Genomic DNA, 11,637 nt, shown 5'->3' on the forward strand with positions numbered 1-11,637 from the left:
ATATGATGAGCCTCATATTTTAAGAAAAAACTACACACGTGCATTGTTTTAAATCTTGCAAAGGAAGAAAAAAAAATATTAATTGTAAATTCAAAATAATATTAGTAAAAAAAAAGAACATACTACCTTAGATATCCTCCAACAAATCATGAGAACTTCACAATTTCATAGACAAATTGTTGAAATATGAGATTGAGGGACATTTGAATATACAATATGTCTGAATAACATGACGAAGATTGTATTATACGGTATATTATGCTAATTACATAAGGAATATGCAATGGTATATTCTATTATATTCTAGATAGGTTAAGAAATATTCAATGGAATATTCTCTATACAAATATTAACACTCCCCCTCAAATTTGAACATATAAGCTAAATGCACTAAGCTTGCCACATATATAATTAGTTTTAGGATCTCGTTGGGATTTTGTAAACACATACCAATTGATCATTAGAGTTAACAAAACTTGTGACAATGTCGTTTGATTCTATCTTCTCTCTGACAATGTTTGGTCCTCTCATGAAACCTGGATTCAAAACAATACGTAATGGAACTTGGTTATCACAAATAAGGGTCATGGTCTTATTTTTTCAAATTGAAGTTCTTTGAGCAGTTGATTCAACCAAACGACCTCACATGTTACTAGTGTCATAACCTTATATTCTACCTCAGCACTTGATCTTGCAACTACATTCTGTTTCTTACTTTTATAGGATATTAGGTTTCCTTCAACAAATAAACAATACTCAGAGGTAAATCGTCTAACAATGGGTGAGTTTTCCCAATCAGCGTTAGGATATCCAACTATCTGAGTATGTCCTTTATTTTCATAAATGAGACATTTTCCTGGAGAACCTTTAATGTATCTTAGAATCCAAAAAATAGCGTTCATGTGTTCTTAGAAAGGAGAATTTAAGAACTACTTCACCACACTAACCGAAAAAGAAATGTTGGGACGTGTGACTGTGAGATAATTTAACTTTCCAACTAATATCCTATACATCCTTAATTCATATAGAAGCTCCCCCTGATTAGGTAGAATTTAAACACTTGAATCCATAAGAGTATTAACTGGTTTAGCATTCTACAAACTTGTTTCTTCAAAAGTATCCATAACATATTTCCCTGGAGAAATTACCATATCATCTTTAGATTTAACTACCTCAATACCCAAAAAATATAGGAGTTTATCAAGGTCTTTCGTCTGAAATTTATTCGATAGATGTTATTTCAACTGGAATATTCTCTTTGATGTATCTCAGAATCCAAAAAATAGCGTTCATGTGTTCTTAGAAAGGAGAATTTAAGAAATAATTTACCACGTTAACTGGAAAAGTTTTATTTTCCTGAGATTTCTGTTAGCACCACCACCTGAGACCATTCTCATAAAATTCTACTCTTGCTTAGTTGAGCTTAGGCTGATTCCAAGCTTTTGACAAACTTTTTAGTCTGCGTCAAAACAAAAAACATAGGAATTAAAACAGCAAAATTTGTAGGTTAATTGTGAGAATGTATGTTAGAACAAAGAACATAGTCAATTTACACATAAATGTCACTATCAATGCTTGGGTACGTTCATAACAACAGTTGGACTCATGTTTGGTTTTGATTAAATTAAAAATTGTTATTTTATTTTGATCCAAATTTTGGATCTATCACAAAGTACTCAACTCATACCTGTTCTAGAGTTAAAAACATGATCACATTCCAAGATCCTAGCCGTCCGAAATTTGGTATAAATCCCTTATAAAAGGCTAAAGGTCCCTGCAAAACCAATCAAATGACATACCGATTTCAATATTTCTCCAATTAAAACATAAGTTATTGGAGAATTCCTTCACCACTTCCACAACAGAGAGTTATGCAAAGAAAAAAAAGCATATTATGTAACGTAGAAATGAAAGTGAACAGTTATATGTTAGCATATAAGCAGGCGTGAGAAATGAGAATGTTTAAAGATGCCATGAAAACTGAAAGTTCAAATGATGTTAGTTCAATTTGCAATGGTTGCAGATAATACTCCAAGCACCCACCTCTTATCAATTTGATATGATCAAGTTCTGTGAAGTATTTTGTTTTATACAATTAATGCTTAAATAAAGAAAAGGGAAAAGTAATAATAGCAGAAAAAACCATACATCATTTTTTAATGTTTTGACGAAACAATCAATGGTGCTTTTGTAACTAGGATCTCCCGTCATTCTTGACTTCACCTGAAGAAGAAAATTCGAAAAATTGAATTAGGGAAAAGGCAAAACTGCATAGTTTAGAAGCTCACCAAGCAACTGAATGTAGTACATATAGTTAACACACTATAGATAACATGATGAGACAATAAAAAGTGCACAATCAAACATTGATATTCACAAGTAAACACTGATAAATTACCACGTCAACTGGGGAGCCAATACACACTGCAAAAAAACCCGCCCAAGACCAGAAAGAAGATGTGTAACAACGTTATCGGTGAAGCCTGGAATTTTCAAAATGGTCTGCAGTAGAAGGGAAAAAAACAGGCTATTAAAATAAATGAAATTGGAGTAATAGCAAAATTTAACTCAAAAACGCAGTTTAGTATCTTTTACATTACCTCTTTCACTTGATCATAGCTGGCTAGCTCAGCAGCATTAATGATAGCATTTCTTGCGACATTGGGGCCAATGCCAGTCCAAAGTGCTCTGACTCCCTCCTGATTGTTTGATAGAGATTAAACAAGACTAATTATGAGTTTGGATCATAGAAAAGGACTAAAATCATCTTTATCTTTCACAAATCATAGAAGGTTAAAGGAAAATACCTGTTTCACAATTGTTGAATAAGCATTCAATGATCCAGTGTAGCGCCTTGGCACGCCAGGAGGCAATTTTCCTTCTGCTTGAAGTCTAACTTTGACAAGATGGGTAGGATTTGCCACTGCAATTGCTACAGCAGCACCTGTTGATAAAGAAAAATCAAACAGGTTTCAGTATCATGATTACGCATTATGTATTGAGAGCTTTAGGAGAAATATAATTGGATTTACCAGTTGTTAATGCAGCGAGAATTTTTTTCACCAATGGAGCATCTCCAACATGGTCTTTCCAAACATACAAATTCTTAACCTGTTAAATATCCCAAATAATTCAAACAATCAGATTGCATATGCTAAAAAGTAGATATATGAACTCAAATAAATAAACAATCTTTGAGACACAGTCAATACTCACTGGCTCGTATAACCCAATTCTTAAACCTCCATACAAACATAAGAACATTACCTCTAAGGGCCTCAAGACTGACATGATCATAGCAAAGGTGTGGTACCTACAAAGTATCGGACGATCAAGTTAGTTATGGATTCAAAATAATCTTTAGCTAGTGATGTTGGTTTGATCATACTCTTGGGGTTGAGAACCTTCCTAAGTTGGAAATGACCTCCAAAGATGTACCAATTGTATGCCCTGCAGCATCAACAACTTCATTTGTAACCTCAACTGTTGGCTCTCCCTATCAAATATGACCAAAAAAAACAGTGAAATCAAAACACAATACAACCCTTACCCGAATAATATAAAAAAGAAAGTGCCAGAAACAATCCAATATTTATTATAGATTTGTGCAGTATTTACTATTTGTAACAAAACAATCACTTAGCATACATTCTAAAAACCAAATGAAAAGAGGCCATAGAAGAACATTACTTGTAATGACCACAAGACTCATTTTGATCTATTCATGTCAAGAGCGTACATACCTTCCTACAAAGACTCGAACGAACAAGTTAGTTATCACTCCAAAATAATTTTGGGAAATAAAAAGAGTAACATTTTAGAGTAAACAAAACGACGGAATTATAAAAATGCATGATGTTATAAGCATAAAGATTTTAGAGATGTCTACAACAACAATGTAATTACAGTTGCGACCGCATCAGCCATTGTAATTACCTAAGACCGGCTGTGAATCCAATCCAAAAGGCTAATAAAATATTATGCACATTGTTCTAAATTACGGTCACCAACCACAATATAAAGGTTTTAGAGATTTATGCAACAACATCACAACTGCAATTGGGATCGCATCACTGCCACTGTTACGACCAAAGTCAAACACGAAGACAAATACAGAGACACCGACACAACACCAACACCAACCCATACACATCGAAACTAGTAATAATTTCAAAAAAAGACTGAATAAAACTTACGCGTCGGTGCTACAGAGCTCATAACGTCAGCATTGGTCAGCATTACTAAAATCAAATAAACACTTCACACGTTCGGCGTTGATTACGACAGTTCATCAATATGGATATCCTATTCAATGCAAATTCGAGTACCAAAGAATTGAACAAAAAAAATACAAAAAATCAGGATTCAATAGATCTCTTAACGAATTAAAACGAAAACTCAATTAGTTCCGCAAGATCTCTCAATGAATTGAAAGCAACGAAAAGGGCTTATCAATTTTCCCCATGGCGGTTACACGAACAGTAATTGAATCAATTACACAGAATTGCATGCATTGAGGTATTTTAGAACAGAAAAAATAGGTTTTTTTTTTGGTTTTTCTATCGAGAAACAACTGAAGCTATGAAATTAGATTGAAGATATGAAATTAAGAATAGAGAGAGAGAATCACCTTGAGAAATTGAGGAGAGAGGATGGGGATTGGAAGGAAGTGTAATGTAAGGAAGGAAGATGGTGGTGACCAACAAGTCTGTGAAAAAGGAAAAAGAACAAGATACGGTTAGGAAGTCATAGTTAACCACACATACTAAATGCCATTCTATTTCTAGTTACTTTACCTGAAGGAGTTTGATCCTACTCATCACGACACAACAATAGTAACAGATGGATGGATTCAAAATAACATTGGGGAAATAAAACAACGTACCTAACAGAGTCAATTGAAATGAATAATAGGTTGTTAGTTATTATCTAAATGACATCAACATCGTATGCCACAACAAAAGCACAAATTCCCAGAACATTAAAAACACACAAATCAAAGTCCATCACAGTCAAAACACAATTAAGTAGTATCCTTTAATACACAACAAAAAATAATAAGTTCAAATTCAAAAACCCAAACCGGTTTCACACTACTAAGCACCGACTCCCTGAACATGAATAGACACTAACATAGAGACACCGATAATAATTTAAAAAAATAAGTATCTGTGCAAGTGTATCGACACTAACACAGCGACACAGATAATAATTTTAAAAAATAAATATTTGTGCAAGTGTCTGAAACATAGAGGCGCTGTTTTAAGATGTGTCAGTGCTACATAATAGTTTTTACGCAACAAGATGATAACAAAAACAGATTACAAAGTAAAGAGAATTCCCAATCTAATGAAAACCTAAAGAAAAGGGAATAAATATATAGCGACATGCATATATGTACCTCAGCGAAACATGCAGAGAAAGCACTACTGGCAAAAGTGCCGGCAAAGGAGATATCAGAATTACTGCCACCACCTCCCACCATAGCTTCAAAAATAAAAATGTTATAGTGTCATACCCCGATTTTGGTCCTGAATTTTTTATGTTTGGCATGCTTGGCCTAACCTTGCTTTGGTTTTATATGAGGATTGGTTTTGATTCAAAGTCATGGTGTTGTGATTGTGGATACATCTATGGTCTGGGTCATCTCAACAACCAAGTTTCTTGTGTTTCTAGCCACTTGCCAGTCATGTTATTGGATCATGGATATTCCTTTCAAATCCTAACCTTATGGTCTTATTTCGTGGTTTTTGTTCATACCCATTATCAGTCAAGTTATTTTCTTTTCAAGAGTCAAACATTCAAGTTATAAATAAACCATTTGGAAACCAACTTCAAACCATTTTGTTAATCCATTTCAATTTATTTCATGTCATTGTAAACCATTACATTTGATTCCATACAATAAAATACAAAATTTGACATTTACAAAGAAATCATAAAGAAAACACATTTTGTCCATTTGTTGACTTCGGTCAACAATTGACTTTTGCCTTTTGTCATTCCAAAATTCCTTCAAACTTGTGCAAATCACTTGGTGCATACCTTGTCCAACCATCCACACCAAGTCATAACCAAGAAACTTCAAAGGGTGTGCCTCCTTTGCCAGGTTCGCAAGGGACAAAGGCTAGGAAAAAAAGTTCTGGAACAAGCACTGTTCCAGCTATTGCCAATGGGCCTACAACTGTATCATCTGGAATTACTAATGTGAATTCCGCCCCTTCATCTACTGTAAATGTAGATAGAATTAGTCCATCGGATGGTGGTAATGTTACTGTCGGTAAGGATTTTCCTTCCGATAGTTCACACAAAGGATGAAGAGAATCATAAATCAGCAAAAGGTGCTGCAAATCACACTATGTCAGTTGGAGAAATCTCCAAATTGTATGCTCTAAGAGATCAAAATCAAGATAGTAAAAACTCTCCTACAAGCCAAAAACCAAGTCATCAAACTCTAGCTTCAAGGAGCGTACTTCCAGCACCTGTTAAAGGAAAAGCAAAAACATCAACCACTGATTCTTGGGGTGGTGATGGTGATTCAAAGTCCGTGTTCAACAAGAATTCCGAAACTAATCGAAGACATAGCATTGCGATATCTCCGGAGAAAGAAGATGTAAGCTCACCTGCAAAGGTTGCAAAGACTAAAAGCAAAGTGCCAAGTACTCCTGCTAAGAAGCAGCTTTCTTTCCCAGCTTCTGGTACAAGAAGGCATTCTGTTCCAAGTAGAATAGGAATGAGTTCTAATAAGAATGGTGTGGCTGCTACTACTATTCCTGAAGGGAAAGTGAAAGTGAGAAATGGAGGGACCAGCATACATGCAGGTAACTCAAGACAATAGCTTGAAACTGTAGCGGAGCAGAACTCAAGCAATCAAAATGCTTCAGTTCCGCCTGTGGACGGAGATTATTCTGACAACCCACAACCACTCCCGGCTACTATACCTGAAAATTTGTCATCATCCGTGGAGGTGGATGTCTCATCCAGTAATGCTCAAGAAGATAACGAGTCCAAAGCATCTCATGTAGCACATATAGATGATGCACGCCGTCAAAACCAACAGTTGTTCCTACAGTAATGCACACAAAAAAGGCAGGTTAAGTGCAAATGAAATAAAACACATTGTCATTGAATTCAGGCTGCAACAGTCAATCTACACCAGCATCAGGAAAATGGCAGTGTAAGGTTTTGGCGCTCAAGCGGAATACTTTGGTCTTTACCTATCGAAACAGAAGCGGAATGGTGAAGTAAAAGTTGAGGTTAGCCGCCAACTTGTGTTAACATAACAACACCCTGCAAAATAACAAAGCCATTCATTAAATTTCCCAAGAGTTTCGGACATCCAAATTTTCGAAACAGTAAGGAATTCAGAACTCAAGAAAATTGATTCATGAACCTTAATCCATCACTCCATTGTTCATGTTTGCTTGCTTCCATCATGAGTGCTTCATTTGCAAGTTATCCTTGGCCAACCATGTTTATGTTCATGCCATGCCTACACAAGAGCAGCATATTGGGTTGATTGATAGTGGTGGAGCGCGTCAAGACAAACATGAAGCTAGTTCAAATTCCACAAATTGCAATTCTCCAAAAGAAGCTTCTATTGACAATCAACAACCTACACAGGAGCAGCAGATTAGGCTGATTGATGGTGGTGGAGCGCCCCAAGGTGAACCAGGATTCGTGGGACGTTTGGTTCATCCAGAGAAAAACAGTTGGATGAAGAGAGGGATTCTCTGGTTGATACTGGGCACGAGGTCTCTAAAAACAAAGCAATGGAAGCATTAATTGCATCATCCTTAGATCCAGCCAAGATTGAAAGCATTTCTAAAAAACCAAATACCTTTTAAAGAGAAAAAAAAAAGTTCCTGTTATAAAGCGGAATCAGTCTATCGGTAATGTTAAGACCGTAACTTCAGGAAAGGCAAAAACAGGAGATATCCTGGATTCAGGGTCCAATGCTACAGACCAAAATCTGAGTGGTACATCATCATGTCAAGCTGCAATGGTGCAACTGTTTTAGCTATATCGGAGTCTTGGATTTAAAAGTAAGAGGCAATGGTGACTGCACATCAAAACCAAACATATCCGAATGAGTTCTTGACTGCTGCTACAATATCTTGTCAACAAATTCCTACAAAGCCATGGTCCTGCCGCCAAGCACCAGCAGCCTGCAAAACCAACAAACACATTGAAAGTATTGATGTTAAGGTTTTCAAATCTGAAGGATCTTACTACAAGCTTTCAGCATTGTTGAAAATGACTTCAGACAGAACAAAGGTGGTTCAGTTCCAGCCACACACAAAGTTCATCAACACAGCAAATGCAAAAAAAGCATAGCAGAATTTCAAGCAATGGTTTGGTAGTGCTGAAAAGCCTTCAACGCCAAGAATTGCCATGTTTCTATAGATGATAGCATTCGGTGCTTTGTATTCACCATTAGGGTTTCCAAGATCAAGCGAATGGTAGAAAAGAAAGAATGTGAGAGGTGCTACAACACAACCTATTGCTGTACCGATTGCAAAGACCCCATTGGAAACCCTAATTCACAGAATATAAAAGGAGAATGAATCAGTAAACAACAGGGACCTAGAGGCGGAAAAGAGACCAAAGAAAACCTAATCCTAAAGGAAGAACAAACCAGCACTTGAAGAGGCGAAAGAAAGGTTCGATCGTCACCTGAGCTGTCATCTTCATCAAAGGTCCGAGGGTGAGCTTCCTGTTTTGTAACAGTCTTTGTTTTTCTTGTTTGTTTGAGAGGGATTCGGTGAGGTCGTGATGAGAGAGAGGTTTGAGAGATAGATGCGAGCGATTTTGAGAGCAGAGGGAGATTTTTTTCGTTTGAGCAAGTTTGAGAGAGAGAGGGTTGGACGTGTTTGAGAGACGGTTGGGTAAGGTGGAGGGATAGCGATTCTGCGAGCGAATGAGAGGTTGCGAGAGGTGAGTAGAAGTGTCAAAAAAGCCCTAAATGATAAAGCCCCAACAATTAGGCCCCCTATTTGGCCCAATTTTTTTAGGCCCCCTACTAAATCAATAATTTTTTGGCCCCTTATTTTTAAGCCCCATCTTATTTTTGGTTTTTAAGGGGCCTAAGTGAGGGGCTCAAAATATAATTTATTTTTTAAAATATATATTTTAAAAATAATAAAAAAAATTATAAAATTAATTTTTTTCTTAAAAAAAAGTAAAAATTATTTTCAAAAATAAAAAAAAAGTTGATTTTTTCAACAAAAACATTAATTTTTTTTCAAAAAAAAAACAACATGTCGATTTTTTTTAAAATATTTAAATTTTTTATTTTTTCTAAAAAAGTGATATTTCTGAAAAAAAAATTATTTTTTTCAAAAATAGGAAAAAGTTGATTTTTTCAAAAAAAAATGATTTCTTTTTAATATGATAAAGGCGATATGTTTTTTTAAAAAAATATTTTTTGGAAAAAAAATATTTTTTTTTGAAATAAACAAGTTGATTTTTTTCAAAAATAAAAAAAAAATTCCAAAAAAAAATCGAATTTTTTTCGAAACAGGAAATGTCATTTTTTTATAAATAAGAGAAGTCCATATTTTCAAAAATAATAAAAAAAATGTGTTTTTTTTAAAAATGGCTTTTTTCGAAAAGAAAAAAAAACCGATTTTTCCCGAAAATAAAAAAAAATATCGATTTTTTCCGGAAAAATGAAATCGATTTTTTTTTAAATAAAAAATTTAGTTTTATTTGAAACAAAATCGACTTTTTATGAAATTAAAAAAGTCGATTTTTTTTGAAATTTTTTTTCATGAAAATAAAAAAATAATAATTTTTTCTTTAAAAACAAAACAAATTTTTCTTTAAAAAATCAATTTTAAAATATGATGGGGCCTTAAGCCCTCAATTGAATTTTATGGGCCTTTATTTTAGGGGCCCCGTATATTTTAGGGCTCATTTATTTTTAAAATTTTGGGCCCTTTATATTTTTGGGGCCTTAAAAATTAGGCCCTGGCCCCTTAAATTGACACCTCTAGAGGTGAGCAAAGGTTGAGGAAGGCGAGGGGATGGGGAAGACGAACCTCTCTGTTCTCTTCCCCGTTTCCATTTTTTCTTTTTTTTTCTGTTTTCCTTTTTTAACTAATTCTTTTTGTTTTATTTAACTTAATTTGCTTTTAACAGAGATAATAAAAAACATAAAAATGTTTGTTTTGTTTTTTTTATTTATTTTAAATTTGTCAGCCCAGTTCATATATTTATGGTAGTACCTTAATAACTGATAGTGTTGAGTGGCCTAGTGGAGAGATGGTAGTTGCACAATATTAGGTGGGGAGGGTTCAATACTCATGTGTGACCTTTTTTGGCATTTTATTTCTTTTAGCTATATTTTTTTTTTTTTAGCATTTTAGTTTTTTTTTATGTTTATGCCTTTATTACACTCATATGTTCATTTTGTTAATAATGTAAAGTTGTTGTATTTCAAAACCATTTTAAAACTATAAAAATCATGTTTTTCTCGATTTAATATCGAGCCCATTTTTTACACCCTTGTAAGTCGATTGCTTTTTAAGCATCGCCATCGACCTCACATAGCTTACTCTTGGGCTTTCTTACAATGAGCCGGTTCCTTTGCACTTACACTCATACATGGTTTAATGTTTTTCATTCTTTGATTATTTGATTCGATTATATACTTGTTTATATCTTACTTGTTTGATTAACTGTGGCCTACTTGTATGGTGTTTGAGGCATATATTTATATTGCTTGATTGCCATGTCAACCCCCATTCATAACAAATGTATCCCTCTCCCATGAAATGTATAATATTCTTTCATTCTTTATTCATCTGTTAATACAAGAAATAAAATGAACACCCGATCACCATTTCAAAACAAGACCAAAACCTCGATCCAACGTCGAGTGATCATTTTTCAAAACCTAACAGAACCAGCACGTTTTCATCCACCCTTTTGTAAGTCGATTGCTTTATGCATCGCCATCAACCTTGTAAGTCGATTGCTTTATGCATCGCCATCAACCTTGTAAGTCGATTGCTTCATGCATCGCCATCTACCCTTATCCCTAACACTTCTCCTTGCTCCACTCGTCAACTCTTGTTCCGATTAGGTAGCACCCATTAGATAGAACCCTTTGTATGATAACATAGGTAAGATTCCCATATCCCTTTGTATGATAACATAGGTAGGATTCCCATATCCTTTTGTATGCTAACATTAGGTAGATATTCCCATTTGTAAATCCTAAACACTTAAGTACATATGCGTCCATGTCTGATACAACACAAGACACGTGAGGTTACGTTTACATAATTTTCTCCGATTACAACAACCCGTCAACATCGTATGCCACAACAAAAGCACAAATTCCCAGAACATTAAAAACACACAAATCAAAGTCCATCACAGTCAAAACACAATTAAGTAGTATCCTTTAATACACAACAAAAAACAATAGGTTCAAATTCAAAAACCCAAACCGGTTTCACACTACTAAGCACCGGACTCCCTGAACATAGAGACACCGATAATAATTTAAAAAAATAAGTATCTGTGCAAGTGTATCGACATTAACACAGCGACACAGATAATAATTTTAAAAAATAAATATCTGTGCAAGTGTCTGAAACATAGAGGCGCTGTTTTAAGATGTGTCAG

At 34.6% G+C, this 11,637-nt stretch overlaps 1 long non-coding RNA gene and 1 pseudogene across 8 annotated transcripts; both read right to left on the reverse strand.

The window, feature by feature from the left end:
* Window positions 1–1,408: 1,408 nt before the first annotated feature.
* On the reverse strand, window positions 1,409–3,306 carry LOC127074673 (mitochondrial uncoupling protein 1-like; annotated as a pseudogene).
* A 2,536-nt stretch (window positions 3,307–5,842) lies between these two features.
* Window positions 5,843–8,825, reverse strand: LOC127074680 (uncharacterized). 8 transcript variants are annotated; one of them, XR_007786085.1, is made up of 8 exons: window positions 8,677–8,825; window positions 8,233–8,538; window positions 7,841–8,168; window positions 7,394–7,758; window positions 7,218–7,290; window positions 6,816–7,066; window positions 6,624–6,713; window positions 5,843–6,482 (listed from the first exon to the last, which is right to left on the reverse strand). It is a non-coding gene; the product is annotated as an uncharacterized LOC127074680 (long non-coding RNA). The 8 variants fall into 8 exon arrangements; XR_007786084.1 differs by having other exon boundaries at window positions 7,394–7,492; window positions 7,620–7,758; window positions 7,841–8,538; XR_007786081.1 differs by having other exon boundaries at window positions 6,942–7,066; window positions 7,394–7,492; window positions 7,616–7,758; window positions 7,841–8,538.
* Window positions 8,826–11,637: the final 2,812 nt, after the last annotated feature.

This window comes from Lathyrus oleraceus, chromosome 4 (assembly GCF_024323335.1).
Source record: "Lathyrus oleraceus cultivar Zhongwan6 chromosome 4, CAAS_Psat_ZW6_1.0, whole genome shotgun sequence".
Taxonomy (NCBI): Eukaryota; Viridiplantae; Streptophyta; class Magnoliopsida; order Fabales; family Fabaceae; genus Lathyrus; species Lathyrus oleraceus.